The sequence below is a fragment of the Gopherus evgoodei genome, chromosome 1 (genome assembly GCF_007399415.2).
Source record: "Gopherus evgoodei ecotype Sinaloan lineage chromosome 1, rGopEvg1_v1.p, whole genome shotgun sequence".
NCBI classification, from domain to species: Eukaryota; Metazoa; Chordata; order Testudines; family Testudinidae; genus Gopherus; species Gopherus evgoodei.
Window position 1 is genome coordinate 23,268,273 of NC_044322.1, and position 16,203 is coordinate 23,284,475.

The window sequence follows — 16,203 nt, forward strand, 5'->3', positions numbered from 1 at the left end:
CTAAGGTTTGACATCAGTGACATTGATTGGCCTGCTGGGAAGATGAGGACTGGCATTGGCCCTAAGGTAAACTGAGTTAAGACCCCCGCTGTAGATGCTCAAGCAAACTACCAGCTTGATCTATTGAAGTCAGGACAGTACTTTTCAGGACGACATGCTTCAGCCGAACAAGCTGTTAGCTCAGTATAGGCATATGTGGGTGAAAATCTAGGTCTTCTGCTAGACAGGTTAAAGTGGGTGTTCTTTTGAAGGTAATGCATTTAAGAAAAGGTAAGTCATACTTATTCCCTTGCACATAAGTAGAGTTGATATTAGTGAAGTTTAAGTATATTAGAGCTGAATTTAGACACCAATTCAAATAGTCATGAACCAACATGGAAATCTTACTGTTGAGCAGGGAGAGATTCACATTGCATAATATTTCCAGAAGAGCAACTTGGAACACGTGTTCCTCACTGGTTTTCTCCAATCAAAAAGGGGAAACATGATAGTGCATCTTAGACTTCATGTGACTGAACCATAAACACTCCACCAAAATCTGATCCAACCATGCACTCCACTCCTGAGCTCCAGCAAGCTAAGAGCTCCTTGCTTCAGAATAGGGCATAAGATTCAAAGGCACCTTGCACTTGTAAGCATGCTTGGGGGCAGGCTTCTCTTGGCTTCTTACAGCTAAAGGTATGATTTAGTCAGGGATTTAGTAAAAGTCATGGACAATAGACAAGATGTCAGGGCCTGTAACTTAAGTTCCCTCAGCTGTGTGGTAGCCTTTTAAGCATCATGTAGCTGCTCAGGGCTGTGGCAGGGAGAGGAATCACCCCCAGACCTGCTGTAGCTTCCATTTTCAAGCTACTAAACATCCCCTCTGGCACCTTTAACAAATTCCATTGTGTGGCTCGAAACAAAGTCTATAGTAAACTTTCCAGAGCATTTTGTATCAATAAAATATTCAGCAGCGTTCACTGTTTATGGAAAATGCAGCTGGTCTAGTTCACGCTATAATCTACAGCACTCTTCTGCCAGCTAAGCAAGTTGATGCTTCACAGTTCCACCATTACCAGCCACTATTACCCAGACTCAAATCAATTTTAGTTTCCCACGTCAATAGTGTACCAGTAGTAAAAGGAGGTAGCAAGTAAGCCAAAATACTTGACTTGAGAGAAGTTTATTTCACATTTCAGTGCATACAGCTGAATAGTATAACTAGATTTCACATAATCATTCAATAAATACCATACTAAGAACTTTTTGTGAATCAGTGACAAATTTCAGAAACCAATGTAGCAGTTCACCCTGAAGTTTCCTGTTGATTAGAAGTTAACTCATTCCATTAAATCCTCCAAAACAGGTTTTTAAAAATACATGTGACAATCAAGTTCAGTTTAAAAGATTCAATCAAATTTACTACAGAAGTATCCAGTGAAGCAGTGCAAACAACAACATTTTCAATTGTCCACAGCTTAGGGCAGTCTCTCTGACCTAAGAGAGCAAAAAAAAATTCAGGTAACATTGCTGAGCTTCTGGTGATTAAATCAGTGTATACAATTGGTCATGTCCACTACTGATAGATATTTAAGCATGTAAGAAACATGGCCATACCACTCCCTAAAATAAAGCATTACACTGTCTAATTAGTCTGAGAGCATGCATAATTCTATGAGCTAGTTAATAAAGAGGTAAGGGAGGCATCACTTGATTCCCAAGTCTACAGAATCATAATCTAAATGCTGTCACCCTCTGCAGTGTTGCAGCGGAGACTCTGCCCTTCCAGCTCCACTGGTTGGTGGAAATATCCATGTGTCAACAGAAACAGGTCAAGCTGGGTATCATTTGAAAGCCCTTTCTCCCACTAACAATGGTGTCAAACATGAAAAACGACAAGAATTTTCTTGAATACATAAAATCCAATTTAAAATGAGACTCTCAGGCATGTGAGCCTACAGTCCCTACAAAGTTAAACTGTGGCCCCTAACTGATAACACAGTACTGTCAGTCAACGCTCAAAAAGTGTTACAGATATTAAGTATTGCACTGACAAAGAAACAGTCCAATGGTACTGAATACCAGCTTTGTTTATGCCAACAATGTTGTAAGGAGGTACTGGTTAAGACATCAGCTTTCAGCCAGCAATTATTGGAATGCATCAGCAAATGGTAGGCACATAATACATTGTTATGGACATTGCATAAGTTACAATTCCAAAGTAATTTTTATGAAGTCCTTGTGTTTAACACAGGCCTCCCTCCCTAGTGGTATTCTTCAAAAAATTCAGCTACTAGTTGGTAGTGTCTCCCCACTGATAAGTGAAATAAAAACCAATACATCAGTGAAGTGCCACAAAGGAAGAAGTGCACCCATAAACTGAATTTATTAAGGTTGATGGGGAAGGTGCCACAAGGACTCCATTGTTTTTGCTGATACAGACTAACACAGCTAACACTCCAGAACCCTGAAGGCATTTATTAAGCAGTTTCAATATGACAGGTGAGCAGCTCATGAGGCACTAACTTGGACTGAATTGGCCCTGTCACTAGTTCTCCACTTAAAGTAACTCCCTTCTCTTCATGTGTCATTATATAATGCCTGCATCTGTAACTTCTGCTCCATGCAGCTGAAGGGATTTTTTTACCCATTAAAGCTTATGCCCAAATAAATCTGTTAGTCTTTAAGGTGCCACCAGATTAGTTTGTGTATACAGACTAACAACTACCCCCTGATATTCTTAGCAATAACACTGCATGGCAATTTAAGTGGGTGCATTGACTCTAAGACACCCACACATGACATCAAGTGCTACATTAAGAATGTATGTAATGTGTTGAGTTAAAAAGTAAAAGCAACAAAACAAAGTATCAAATTTATTACTGCAAACTGCAACTAGCTGAAGTTCTTAAGTTGCCTCTGACACTCATGGACAAGGAAGTGGTGGCAATGGCTGATGCAGAAGTTAAGTACAGAGAAATATGCACCTCGAACAGGACTGAAGAGGAACAAATGCTTAGCAAGAAAGCCCTTAAGCACCTTATTGAACCCTGTCAGATACGGATCTAGTTTTTAGCAATCTGCAGAAGCTGCAAAAGATATGGTGCTATCAAGAGCAAGAAAGCACTGCTAGCACCAGGAATATTAAGACAGTTTGCAGCTGCTAATTTTTCCCTTAACACTCCCCCCTGCGTGCACACACTACACACCACACACACTGTCCTGCAGTATGCGGGAATCTGAGATCTAACTGATGCCAAACCTGTAGGAAAAACTGCTGACACCCTACTTTAAGTGGTGCATCTGTGGTTGCAGTGACTGCAGCACCAGCAAGTATGACAGTAGGCAAGTGAAGCACCAGGCTGCCATTTTATCAAAGGTTCACGTATGAGTGCCTGAATGAAATGCAGGTTTTCAACATACAACTCTGCAATATTTGCATAATCTACCAGTACAAGTGGGTGTTGGTATAACAGTTCATTCTAACACACATGTACTGTGCTGTAAACAAGGTAGTGTTTTTTGTCAAGGTCAAAATTTCTTGTTCAGGGAATAGTCAAGGCCCACACTCCAGAAAAAAATAAACCAATAGGGATAATAAGTAATAGGGTTGTCAAGCAACTAAAAAAAAATGTAATTTATTAATGCACTGTTGAACAATAGAATACCATTTAAATAGTTCTGGATCTTTTCTACATTTTCAAATATATTGAATTCAATTACAATTACAGAATACAAAGTGTACAGTGTTCACTTTATTTTTGATTACAAGTATTTGCACTGTAAAAAGTATTTTTCAATTAATCTCATAAAAGTACTTAGTGCAATCTCTCATGATTAAACTTAAATGTAAAATTATGTACAAAACTGCATTCAAAAATAAAATAAAATTTTAGAGCCCACAAATCCACTCAGTCCTACTTCTTATTCAGCCAATTGCTCAAACAAGTTTGTTTACATCTGGCAATAATGCTCCCTGCTTGTTTACAATGTCACCTGAAAGCAACAGGTTCTCATGGCACTGTTGTAGCCGGCATCACAAGATATTTATGTACCAGATGCAATTAAAGATTCCTATGTCCCTTCATGCTTCAACCACCATTCCAAGGGACATGCGTCCATGTTTATGGGTTCTGCTCAGTAACAGTCCAAAGCAGTGCAGACCAATGCATGTTCATTTTCATTATCTGAGTCAGATGCCATTAGCAGAAGGTTGGGTTTTTTGGTGGTTCGGGTTCTGTAGTTTCTGCATCGGAATGTTGCTCTTTTAAGACTTTTGCAAGCATGCTGCACACCTTGTCCCTCAGCTTTTGGAAAGCACTTCAGATTTTTAAACCTTGGGTGGAGTACTGTAGTTATCTTTAGAAATCTCATTGGTACCTTCTTTGCGTTTTGTCAAATCTGCAGTGAAAGTGTTCTTAAAGAGAGCAACATGCGCTGGGTCATCATCAGAGACTGCTATAATATGAAATATATGGCAGAATGTGAGTAAAACAGAACAGGGGACAAAATTCTCCCCAAAGGAGTTTAGTCAAATTTAATTAATGCATTTTTTTTTAATATGGTTGTCAGCCTGGAAGCATGTCCTCTGGAATGGTGGCCGAAGGGGCATACGAATGTTTAGGATATCTGGCATGTAAATACCTTGCAATGCCAGCTACAAAAATGCCATGCAACTGCCTGTTCTCACTTTCTGGTAACACTTTGATTTCAATTATGAACAATATATTTGAAAATGTAGAAAAACCATCCAAAATATTTAAATAGACTAATTGAAATTTATGAACAGTGCAGTTACAACTGATTAACAATAATTAATTTGAGTTAATTGTGCAAGTTAACTGCGATTAAATCCACAGCCCTAGTAAGTAAATAAAAAAAGATTCTGAGGTCCATTCAAAAGCATCTGGCAGTCTGGATTTGGTTTGTGATCTGCCTGTTGACTAGCTCAGATTTAGAAGCTGACCAACTCACAGGTAGTGGTGTGTGAATGAATAAAGGGATATTATGAGCTCAAGTGGCTGCCATTTAACAAAGTTAATTCTGCTATCACAGCTTTACAAAACTTTCCTTATTATATTTGAGGACATGGTTCTGGAGTTTTCCCCTCTTGACCTCACCCCCTTATCTTCTGCCTTCTTGAGAAAAGGATGGCTCATCTGCATCCTGGATATAGCTCCTTCAACAAGGTATATAACCCTTGGAGGTAGGGTTAGTCAAGTTACAAGATGGTGTGCTCTAGCCCTTCCCTAGCCTATGGAAGCTACCTCCAGAGCACTACACATCTGAGGTTCCCACAATCAGTGACCAGTGGATTAAAAATGAACATTCCCTGGTTTGGTTCAAACTTCGCCCTTATCTGCAAGTCTGCTTTTGCTTCATTAAGCATAGCTTTGTCACCTAGAGCTGGCTTTTGGTTGATAGATCAGCCATTTACGAACAGATTGCTGTTGGAAGTCAAGTATGTGAAAGTGAGGTAATACAAGTAAACTTCCAAGGTTTTTTGGTACCATACATTGCACCTTTTTTGGGTCCAGAGTTGGTCCTCAATTAGCAAGAGGAAATCTCCCACCAAAGACAAAAGGGCTTAGAAAATACATTTACAATTATTATTATTTCTGTTTTAAATGCTAATATCTAGGGCCAGACCAACTGACTGAAGTGACACACCCAAAGTATGGGACTCATGAAGCCACTTTCCATCATACATTAAATATTTGTTTAATCCATTTCTTCCAGTTCTGGGGTAAGTTTGAAGAACTAAAATGTAACCTAAATTCTGAAGCCAGAGTAAGTTTTCCCATAAACTGGCAGTGACACTGGATCTGTAATTTGGAGTGTTCTTAGTGGCACATCCCTTCTTACACCTGATCAACAGCCTAGCTGCATTATGTCTATCTCCTCAGAAATAGGCCACACAGCACACTAAGTGCTCGTGGCATCCTGCAGAGGATTTCAATATTAGGTCATCGCGTTAAGAGCTGCTGGTTTCACAGCCATGCAAACCCTCTTTGAAATGACCTTTAGTATAGTGGCTGCTGTTGCTTATCAGAATTGCTAGCAGGCATCCTTACCTTCGCAATACAACCAGAAAGTCTTTTCCATATCCATGTTTATTCCTGGTCTTCATTTGGGATTTCCGATCAGTGATTTGTCAGCAAAAGACACTAAGGGGTTAAAGTAGAGTAAGATTTGATAAATCATCACTTGATACTAACCAAGGTGAGTTGCCTGAAGATAAACCAGGAAAAGCACTTTATTCAGAGGCAGTTTACCTCCTAATGTCAGTTTTCTTTAGTTACATTTAAATGCAAGAGTCCTCTGATAATTGCTCTTCCATCAACCATCTGAGGAGCTTCAAACAAAATCCAAACAGATCTTTACGGAATATTTCTAATAAAGTCAGGTATTTTTGCCTATAATCCCGATAAAGAATGTACAGTCCAAGTACTAATTCTTCCATAACTACTATTTTTTAAATTTAGACTGCTTTAGCTGAAATCTGGCTATATTGAACAGAACAAATTTATGTCAAAGGTTTTCAGTGAGGATTTAAGCAAAAACAGATATGGTGACATGAAAGAGTGCTCTTTGATCCCTTACATTACTTGTTTCCAACAGATTTAGTGCTACTAAAGTAGCAGTGCCAAAATCTGATGGAGTTACTTTATGGTCATGTCCACAGCACACCAGAAATGGTATTTCCTAGTATCCTTGGTAAATGACCACTGATTGGGGTTTTAATTAATATTTGAGCACTAAAACCTTTAGAGAAAAAGGCCAGAGTTGTTATATGATGATGCACATGACAACTTAAAGCTCTAAAAATTAAGCTGAGCCAAGCTGTGTAGCAAAACAGTTGTCCTTGACAGATCCCAAAGCATTACAAGTGCTTACACCTCATAGTAGATATGAGTTCTAGCTTCACACAGCCTGGAACTTAAGGTTACTTTTTACCTTCAAAACTGTTTTGAGACACTAAATCAACACCCACGCAAGGTACACATGTAATACCAAGTACATATGTAAGAATTATCCTAATTTCAGATATGGGTCACAATTCAAAATTAAGTGATTTTGCCCAAGTCAAAAAAGTGTTGTCATAATTAGAAATGAGGATTGCCTTAGTCCACGCTTCAGCAGTGTTTCTACTTATTCTAGCACTGTCTGCTTCAGTTTCAGCATATTAGATGTTCTCAAAATCTTAATTGTATTTTGAGTTATTTCACACTGCAATTATATACTGTGACAAGTTCAGTCACACAGACCCTCTTGGGACCGTCACCTGATGTGCTGAGATACCCGAGCCCATTTTCCCTGCCCACTTGGGGCTCCAGAAACCTGTCTTGAGCCAGATACACTAACCTGCTGCAACACAGACCCGGGTTCTGAACCACACCCCCAGAGCTGCCAACTTAACTGAAAACAGCTCAGCAAGTACTTCTGTCTCCAGCACCCAGTTCCCAATGGGATCCCAACCCCAAATAAATTTGTTTTACTCTGTATAAAGCTAAATGGAAAAGTACCAGATTTAAGATGGGTTCCAGTTCAGGTGACATGATCATGTCACTGTAAGACCTCATTCTGCTGATAAGGCTTGCAGGTAAACAAACCATTTACAATCAATTGTCCTGGTCAATGGGAGCCCTCAAGATTCTAATCCACCATTAATGGCCCATACTTTGCATAATTACAGTAGGACCTCAGAGTTATGCTTCATATTTCTAGTTTTAGATACAAGAATGATACATACAAATAGGATGAACACACTCAGTAGATAAGCTTTGTAATGATACTTTACAAGAGAGATTTTGCATAAAGCATATTCTACTTACATTATATTTACACTCAAGCATATTTCCATAAAACATTATGTAGTGCAATGTCATATATACCTTCCAAATTGAAAGATGAATAAATATGTTTCAGCTGTTTGACAGGTAATATACTTACAAGTTGGTGTCATGATACTGTCATCCAAACAATTCTATCATAATGAAATCTGGTCTGTCTAGTAGTGTAGTGAAGTCCCTTTAAAAAGAATAAAGCAGGGAGTGCAACACTGATAGTCTTCTACAGCTGGTCAATGGCAGACATACTATATGGATAAGTGAACATATCTGCTTTTAAATCTATAAAGACTCAAGTTTGTGTCAACAGAAATACCAGGTTTAACAAGCACACAGCAGCATGAAAACCAACGATGCCAAATGCTGAATTACTGTAGCACTGGTTTTGAGCATCCCATCAGAAGAATGCTGTTGGATGCAGATACCTTGCAGTGCACAGTTAAAATAGCGTTTGTAACAGCTTCCACCATCCCAAAGTATCAGCCCATTTTAAAATTACATTTCTGTAAGTAGATTAGCTTCTAATTCACTAACAGCAGTTAACTCAGAGCAAAATTCCATTTTGCAAGCTATGAAGTAACCAGAAGTGTAAGAGGAGTCTTTATTAAATGAAGCTAGTAAAACTCAGTTTAAGATTATAACAGAGATTTGTACTCCAGCTAATGCATTTTTTAAAAACAACATTTAGCTAGTTTTAGTCAAGACACTAATCTGCAGTGATTCTGTGGCAAGATCCCTGGATTCTTCAACACTCCAGCACAGCTAATTGGAATGTCTGCAGCAATTTCATTTAATAAAATACATCTGTTATTTGACACAGATTTTATGCTGCCTCCACCCTGTTTTCAATGTTTTGTACATTTTTGTTCCAAGTGCTTATAGCACTTCAGAAGATGGGGGTTTGGCAACTGGAGAAGAGCCAGGTGACTTGGCACATGGCCATGAAGAGTTCAGTTTGGGATACACAAATTCTGCTGAAGTTTACTAAATCCATTTATGTTGCTTTACTTTCATTTGGATTTCAGCATTAGCAGCCCAGCAAAATAAGTGAGATTCACACCTCAAAGCTATTGTTTCAAATGGTCTACTGATTTAATGTATCTGTTTATACACTAGTCCTGACAACCATGAAGGTTAGAAACAATCTGTTCAAAAGAAAACTGTTTCTCCAGCAAAGGCTGGGTGAAGGATTGATTTCACAATTTCTGAAGCTGCAGAAACAGAAAAGGAGATCTAGTTTTAGTTTGCCACCCTTCAGCTTAAACAATGTGATTCAACAAGTACAATGAGACAGTCAAAGCACAGTGTAAGTCACTCACTAAATCTTACCCAGCAATTTGCCCATTTCCTTTTGTGACAAGATTTTCAATCCATGTTGAGTGTTAACTAAGCTAGTGCCTACAGGACAGAAAATATATTGCTCAGTGTTCACGCAGAGAGTTAAATAGTTACACACACACACACACACACACTGCAATTAAAATCTGTCTTGCAGTTTTATCCCACAGAGCTAAAAATAGATCAATGGGTAAAGCGAAACCACAAGTTTGCTCTATGAGGTATTTCCAACGACATGAACCTACAGGAGAGGCTCCATCGGGATAGACCTCAGTTATGTGGTACTGTAATATAAAATACAGGGGTGAGCTCTTACAGCTTCTGTAATTACCAATATAGGACAAGCTTTGTTGCCATCAACCAGCCTAAACAATAACTTCAACAGGAACACCTACTGAAGAGGTAAAGGCCTGCTTTTTCCATTATTTATAATGGATTTCTGATCTTGTCCTGCCATTTGAGATAAAGTCTTCATTGGACAAAGACTATGAGAATCAACAGGGTCAATCCGGTGTTCTTCAGCTTTCCTCAATCCATTCCACAGCCAGAGTTGATATAACTATGGCTCTATAAATCAGAAGCTTTGTAAAAAACTGGATATCACAGCAACCCCACAGGCTGCTGAAGGGCCCAAACACTCTGCAGCAGCACTAGCTTTGCTATACACATATCCACAGCTTTTGAGGATCCTTCAGTACAATCTATGATGCTGCCCAAATATTTAACAGCTGCCATCTGCTCTATGTCCCATCCAGACAGGTTAATTTAGACAGGTTAAGACTGAACAGGTTATAATCTGGAACTGGAGACTGCTTGATGGTAATGGTCAGTGATTTAGTTTTAGCCAGATTATTAATCTGGACAGGGAAACAGACTACACAAACTACTCTCAATTGCACAAAGTGACTGAAAAAGGCAAAAAAAATCCCTGCTATTTCAGTTAGCCATCTCAAGTGTTATTTGTAACAATAGCAATTAAGATTTTGGGGGAAGTGTAGTTCCATATGTTAATATTTAGCTGGATATTTTTGTATGCATGTCCATTGGAGAGGCCAGTGAAATAGAGATAGCACTTTTTAAAACTAATTAAATTTACTAAGACAAATGCTTCTCAAATTGAAAAATTTGATAGAAAATAAGTTTTTACTTGAAACCAAAAGCCACCAGACACTGAATTTTTAATAGAAGGGTAAGGGGTAGAATTTCCTACCTTGTGAACAGGCATCTAATTTCTGGTTGACAAAGCTTCTTTGTAAATCACTTCACTTGCCTTGCTTTCTAAACATGTATTCCACCTGAAAGAGGTCAGTTTACAGCCACACAAACACATAAGCAGCAGCAATTTTTAACAATGAGGTTGTACCACCATACATTTCCTGAAGCACTTGTGTTCTCCCTGGAAAATCACCCATGTAACTACTGGCCACAACCCTACTTTTGGAGAGGTAAAAACTAGAACCTAGAGGTAAAGTTTAAAAAAAAAAACCACTTGCTATATACACAGAGCAGTGGCAATAGACAAACATGGTAGTCCTGATTCTAACATTTTCCCCAAGGTAAGCTTAAACCATTAAATGGCAACCTGAACTGGAGCACAACAGACAAGAGCCACATAACCAAAATGTTCAGAAAGGCTGTCGTCATTCACTCTTTTCAGAGCAGTTGAACATTTTGCCAATCATCATAACATTTCCTCACAACATCCTCTATGTTCTGGAGCAGAATAAGTTACCATTTATGAAACATCTCCACCTATTTCTTTCAGTATAAAAACTGATGCCAGTTAAATGAAAATAAAGCTCTAATTCTTCTTGTACCAAAAAATCTGATGGCAAGTTTAATAAGACTACCAGAGTTTTATATGGCTCTTCAAAACAGCAAACTAGAGGAAAACTGGTCTGTGCATAATCCTCATTATGAAGCCTTTTGCTTTCCAACAAACAGCATAGATTCTACTCTGATGCTGCACACGCTGGCATAATCCAATCCTATAGCATGCAAATCAATTTTGAGTTAGAGACATGCAATGGCCTTTAACCAGGTAGTTCACAGCACTTTTAGGATACCATGACAGAGTCCTGTGGCACCTTATAGACTAAGATGTATTGGAGCATAAGCTTTCGTGGTGAATACCCACTTTGTCAGACGCATGTGCTTTTTACAGATCCAGACTAACACGGTTACCCCTCTGACACTTATACCACAAAATTCATTCAAGGAGTCACCAGAATTTCTTACCAAGATAACTGAAGAAAATGTGATTGGTGACCGAGTGTTCCACAATTATTTGGACTCCCTGAAAACAAAGAGAATTCAGTTTGTTATACTTGATGCCAGTTAAGTGGCCTCTACAGTTTAAATTTACCTTTTCCCTCAAATGATTATACAAGTAGTTTTATTACTCAATTTGCATTAGACAGAATATGGTTCACAATTATCCATTTTCATTACTTCCAAACTACAGTTCAAATGCTGACATTAAGTAATGAGAGAGACATGGGTGAGGTAATCTTTTATTGGACCAACTTCTGCTGGAAAAGACAAGCCTTTCAATTTACACAGAGCTCTTGTTCAGGTCTTGTGTAAATTCAAGATCTTGTCTGTCACCAGCCAAGTTGGTCTCCATAAAAGATATTACCTCACCCACCCTGTCCCACTAGTATCCTGGAACAAAACCAGCTACAGTAACACTACAAAATACATTGTTATCAAGTCTTTTGAAGGTATCGGACCCCCCACCTCATTCACTAGAGAACCAAACCTTACTAACAAACCTCTTTAAATCCTCCAACAGGACTCCATATATACACAGATAAATGGCCCCAAGTATGAAAAGCCCAATTTCCAAGTAAGTGATGAGACAAGTGGTCTTGTAATCCCATCTTCAATTTCTTGACAAAATACATGCTGCAACACATGTATCTAGATATTAACTTGCACTAGGGATGTAAATGTTTAAACACAATAACCATGTAACCAACTGAAATTCTATTGGTCACCCAGTTAAATGTTTAATCAGGGAACTAAGGGTCGGGGGGAGGGAGGGGGGGGGACAGCTGAGACCTTGGGCTGAGTTGAATAGTTATTGATTGACTGGGTTTTATATCCCTAACCTGCATCTAACGATTTCTTATAGAGAAAGTATATGGTTAAACCACATCTAAGTCACAGATTTTGTTTTGCTGCCCAGGGCAGGGGTTGTCAACCTCTCTTTAAGGCCCCCCTCAACATGCTATGAAACCCTCCAGAACGTACCAGGACTCTACTCCCAGTTTGAACCAAATGGGGGTACAAGGGTTTGTGCTTCAGCTGCAGGGCCCACAGCCTGGTGAAACTGGGGGTCATAGCCCCCTGGCTGAGAACCGCTGGCCTAGCACACAAAACACAAAGTGTCAGAATAAACTGAAGCAGGTGACTATTTTATGATAATCTCAATAGAGTGGACCACTTTTCAGAACCTATGTTTGAATTTACCCTTCTATCTGGACAAAAAGAAGAAAATCATTTTGAGACAAGTTTGTTACAGGTCTCATTGTCACCACTGTAATTAATTTTACAGTGATGGAAGCACAACCTGTTACTTCTATAGCCACGCTGCTCAATTCAGACACATACAGTTAATTGTGCCAATTCTTAGTGTGTAACGAGGCAGTTTCACCCAACTATCAAAAATTCATCTTTTTAAACTAAGCTAGATAGTCAACCATACTACAAAAAACCAAACTATTCACCTAAATCAATAGTCTGTATACTACTGGCTTTCTTCCCCTATTAGATTTAACTTTAAAAGGCTCTGTCTGCACAAGAAAGATGGGGAACCTTGGCATCCCTTCAGAAAGTTCACCACCTTTGAATTTGTTTCAGCTGGTCATACTGTACACTAGGAAGGAGCTAGTTCAAATGGGTCTACACAGATGTTAGGAGGAAGGATTTCAATAAAAAAAACAGAACTAAAAAACCCAACATTTTTACCCAAAGTAGACAGGGCCAAATTACTGCAGGCCAGAAGTAAAAAAATTAAAGATGAACTGCAAGTTCCTTGACAAAAATGGAAGTAATTAATGTGTTGAATGATCTATATAAAGGAAAAAAGGGACATATTTAAAAGCTTCAAAATTAGTTGTCAACCTCAGAAGCTGCAGCTTGCTCAAATTGGCTCTGGTCTGCAAGAAGTCATTCTAGGGCACTGGATACCAGGCACTTCAGTGTAACCAGCACCCAAGTTTGCAAAAATGCGTAGCATATGGAAAGATGTAGGAAAATGTCTTAGATGACACCTACTTAAATGAAACTTGTGGGAGGGCTTCCAGCTCTTCTCATATAGAGACTTTATAGTAAAAAAAGATAGTGTCCCCGTTCAAAACAAGGGTTTATTTCTGCTTTAAAACAAAAAAAAAAAAATGCAGCTTTAAATCCAGTTTAAGGCTTGAGCATGACCTTCAACTGACCTATCCCTACCTTGACACTAGCTATTTTCCTTAGTTTCCTTCCCGATTACAAATATGTATGTTTCCTCTGTACATACCTTCTCGGCAGGAAGATGATCTTCCTGACAGTGACTACAGTCAGGCTGTGTGTCTCTACAGTCAGAATGTCATAGGAAATGCTCTAAAAAAACCAAAGATATTCTGATGCAAAATTCACAGTAGTAGAAAAATGTAAGTGATTTATAAAATACTGTATCGGCACTTCCACAATATTTCAATGGCAACATTTCACCAGCTTGTGAATAAAACAGCCTACGATTTAATTAAACCCACATGTTCCAACAGATATACCAGGTTTAACAAGCGTAACAGCATGAAAACCAACCATGCCAGATGCTGGATTACTGTGGCACTGTTTTTTGAACACTCCATCAGGAGAATACTGCTGGATGCAGATACCAAAACAGCGCAACAGTTCACTAACTACTTTCACCAAAAAGCCATGCATTTTAAATTTTCATTTCCCTAAAGAAAGTGAGTGTACTCGAATGCAGTAATTTAATATGAATGCATCACAGCTTACCCTTTTCACCAACTAGCTACATATTTCCATCTTGATTTCAATGTATTTTGGAAGTTCCAGAAACTATAATGGAAAACAAAAAAGTTTACTAGAAGCTACCACTGTTCTGTTCAGCACAGCTTACAGTAGTCAAGCATGAATTTTTGAAATCAACACAATATTGGCTCACCTTTATATAGAGTTTATATATTTAGCCATTATTTTTTTCTCATACTGGTAGGTTAAATGACAGTCCCTTGTTTAAAACTGCATTTGAGGGGTGCCTAGAAATAGACAGATTGGCTGGCCAACTTACTCAGAACTGATGTTTTATTCAATTCCCCTTGAAATGGTAGAGGATACTATGCCCTTTCCAGCAGGAAAAAAAGTTTCCACCGTCCAGCTGCTAAAGGAAACACTCACAAAAGAAAGGCCAACAGGCAAGACTATGGAATTATCAATCCAAGAAGTTGGCTGGCTGTAGACATTTATAGTATTTGAGCAACTACATGTTTCTTCTCAGAATTTACAGTAGAAGGGTCTAAAACAAAGTCAGTGTAACCGGGACTAAGTGCAAACATTGAATATTTACATTATCCATTTTAGAGACTGAACTTGATGCAAACAGAGACTTGTTCTCCAGTGTTCATAGAAATTCTGTTCTACTGGAAGCACATTCAAAGATTGTCCCTTCTGAAAAGTAACACCGCTCATATATTGATGAGTTGTGGGTTGCAAGAGAAGGATTTATTCTTAGCACTTACTCCAAGATTTTGTCTACAGTGAAAAACAAAAACTGGAGATGTGCTGGGAAAAACAAACTTTTTAAACACAGTCCATGGGACTTCTCACTTTAATTGAAAGTAGAATATTTATGCACTGTTCAAATGCAGCTGGTTCTAATAAGTAGTTGGTTATATATATATATATTTGACAGTATTTACTTCAGCTACAAACCTGCATTTCCAATTTAATAGCAAGAGATTATATTGGCACAGAGTTAGGGTTGCTTGGTGGTATGTCATCCCCCTGCAGAACAATGAGTTGAGCAAAAAGCTCAAAAATTCTGAAAACCAAGAAATGCAGCTATGGTTGCCCATGCAATAATTCAACAACTGTGGGGTTGTCAGAGTAGGAGTATGTGTTATGAGGCATATTGGGGCATTGCTGAAAGAGGGCAGAGTTAAGGATGCACACAAACACCTTAACTATGCATTTCCTGGTTTTCAGAAGTTTGAGTGTTAATCAACTCGACATTCTGCAGGGGACAACATACCACAAAACATTAACAGTTTTTTGTATTGAACTTTAGATTTTAAGTCCAGAAAAGATGCAATTTGGGAGGAGTTAGTAATCATTTAGGCAGTTGTGAAACATGACAAACACTGTTAGGGGATGCAGAGGGCTGGGGTGCCATGCCTCCCCCATCTCCATCCCCATTTATCCCCCTCACCTCACTGCTGCCTCAAACCCCTCTTCCTCTTCCTCCTTTATAACCCTCCCAGGAAGCACTCACTTTTCTAGCCCCCTTCACCCACAAATATTTTGATTATAAAAACAAAACTGTCACCTATGACTTACAAATTGTGGCAAACTTAAGACAAAAGATGTTTTGAAGTGAGTGGCTGAAGTGGAGACTTGTGATGAACTTATCCTTATTTACCAAAGGTAAGCTCACAGCAATCAAAAGTATCAGGGGGTAGCCATGTTAGTCTGTATCCACAAAAACAAGGAGTCTGGTGGCACCTTAAAGACTAATGGATTTATTTGGGCATAAGCTTTATGCCCAAAGCAATCAAAAGGTTTATGGATTCCTCCAGTCTGTCCCTCTCAGTTTAACAGTACACAAACTGAAGATTTTTTTTGATGTAGCAGTAACTCAGAAATCCCTTGGCCACTGACACTACTCCACCCTCTGTGGGGCATACCAAAAGTCAAAGCAATCTGAGTAACAGTTTGTATTTTAAAGAATAAAGTGACAGGAGTAGAAACCCTCTAGTTATTTTATGTATTCTTAAATGCTGTTCTCAATTTGAGTTCCCCA

The 16,203-nt window shown here is 38.7% G+C and overlaps 2 protein-coding genes and 8 non-coding genes across 25 annotated transcripts in view; 1 reads left to right on the forward strand and 9 right to left on the reverse strand.

Annotated features, from left to right (window-relative positions):
- Positions 1-16,203, forward strand: part of CEP295 (centrosomal protein 295) — a 79,295-nt gene that overhangs the window by 61,638 nt on the left and 1,454 nt on the right. The window lies entirely within an intron of this gene.
- The window catches only part of TAF1D (TATA-box binding protein associated factor, RNA polymerase I subunit D), a 33,707-nt gene continuing 18,650 nt past the window's right edge, over positions 1,147-16,203 (reverse strand). For 6 of the 9 annotated variants that reach the window (XM_030559539.1, XM_030559513.1, XM_030559489.1 and 3 more), the window contains 8 exons: positions 14,181-14,243; positions 13,696-13,778; positions 11,409-11,466; positions 10,381-10,465; positions 9,162-9,230; positions 7,936-8,013; positions 6,057-6,149; positions 1,147-1,479 (listed from right to left, as the gene is read on the reverse strand). The gene's annotated coding sequence lies outside the window, so the exon portion shown is untranslated. Of the gene's footprint in view, positions 1,480-4,401; positions 4,441-5,054; positions 5,162-6,056; positions 6,150-7,935; positions 8,014-9,161; positions 9,231-10,380; positions 10,466-11,408; positions 11,467-12,425; positions 12,541-13,695; positions 13,779-14,180; positions 14,244-16,203 lie in introns of those variants that run through there. The other 3 variants (XM_030559497.1, XM_030559530.1, XM_030559521.1) reach the window with 3 other exon arrangements.
- Positions 5,873-6,005, reverse strand: LOC115644620. The gene has a single exon (XR_003998556.1). It is a non-coding gene; the product is annotated as a small nucleolar RNA SNORA25 (small nucleolar RNA).
- LOC115644622 lies at positions 6,589-6,710 on the reverse strand. The gene has a single exon (XR_003998558.1). It is a non-coding gene; the product is annotated as a small nucleolar RNA SNORA32 (small nucleolar RNA).
- LOC115644617 lies at positions 8,129-8,268 on the reverse strand. The gene has a single exon (XR_003998553.1). It is a non-coding gene; the product is annotated as a small nucleolar RNA SNORA8 (small nucleolar RNA).
- LOC115644624 lies at positions 9,315-9,445 on the reverse strand. The gene has a single exon (XR_003998560.1). It is a non-coding gene; the product is annotated as a small nucleolar RNA SNORA18 (small nucleolar RNA).
- LOC115644616 lies at positions 10,790-10,862 on the reverse strand. The gene has a single exon (XR_003998552.1). It is a non-coding gene; the product is annotated as a small nucleolar RNA Z40 (small nucleolar RNA).
- On the reverse strand, positions 12,686-12,821 carry LOC115644621. The gene has a single exon (XR_003998557.1). It is a non-coding gene; the product is annotated as a small nucleolar RNA SNORA1 (small nucleolar RNA).
- Positions 13,929-14,068, reverse strand: LOC115644618. The gene has a single exon (XR_003998554.1). It is a non-coding gene; the product is annotated as a small nucleolar RNA SNORA8 (small nucleolar RNA).
- LOC115644627 lies at positions 14,843-14,968 on the reverse strand. Its single transcript, XR_003998563.1, has one exon. It is a non-coding gene; the product is annotated as a small nucleolar RNA SNORA40 (small nucleolar RNA).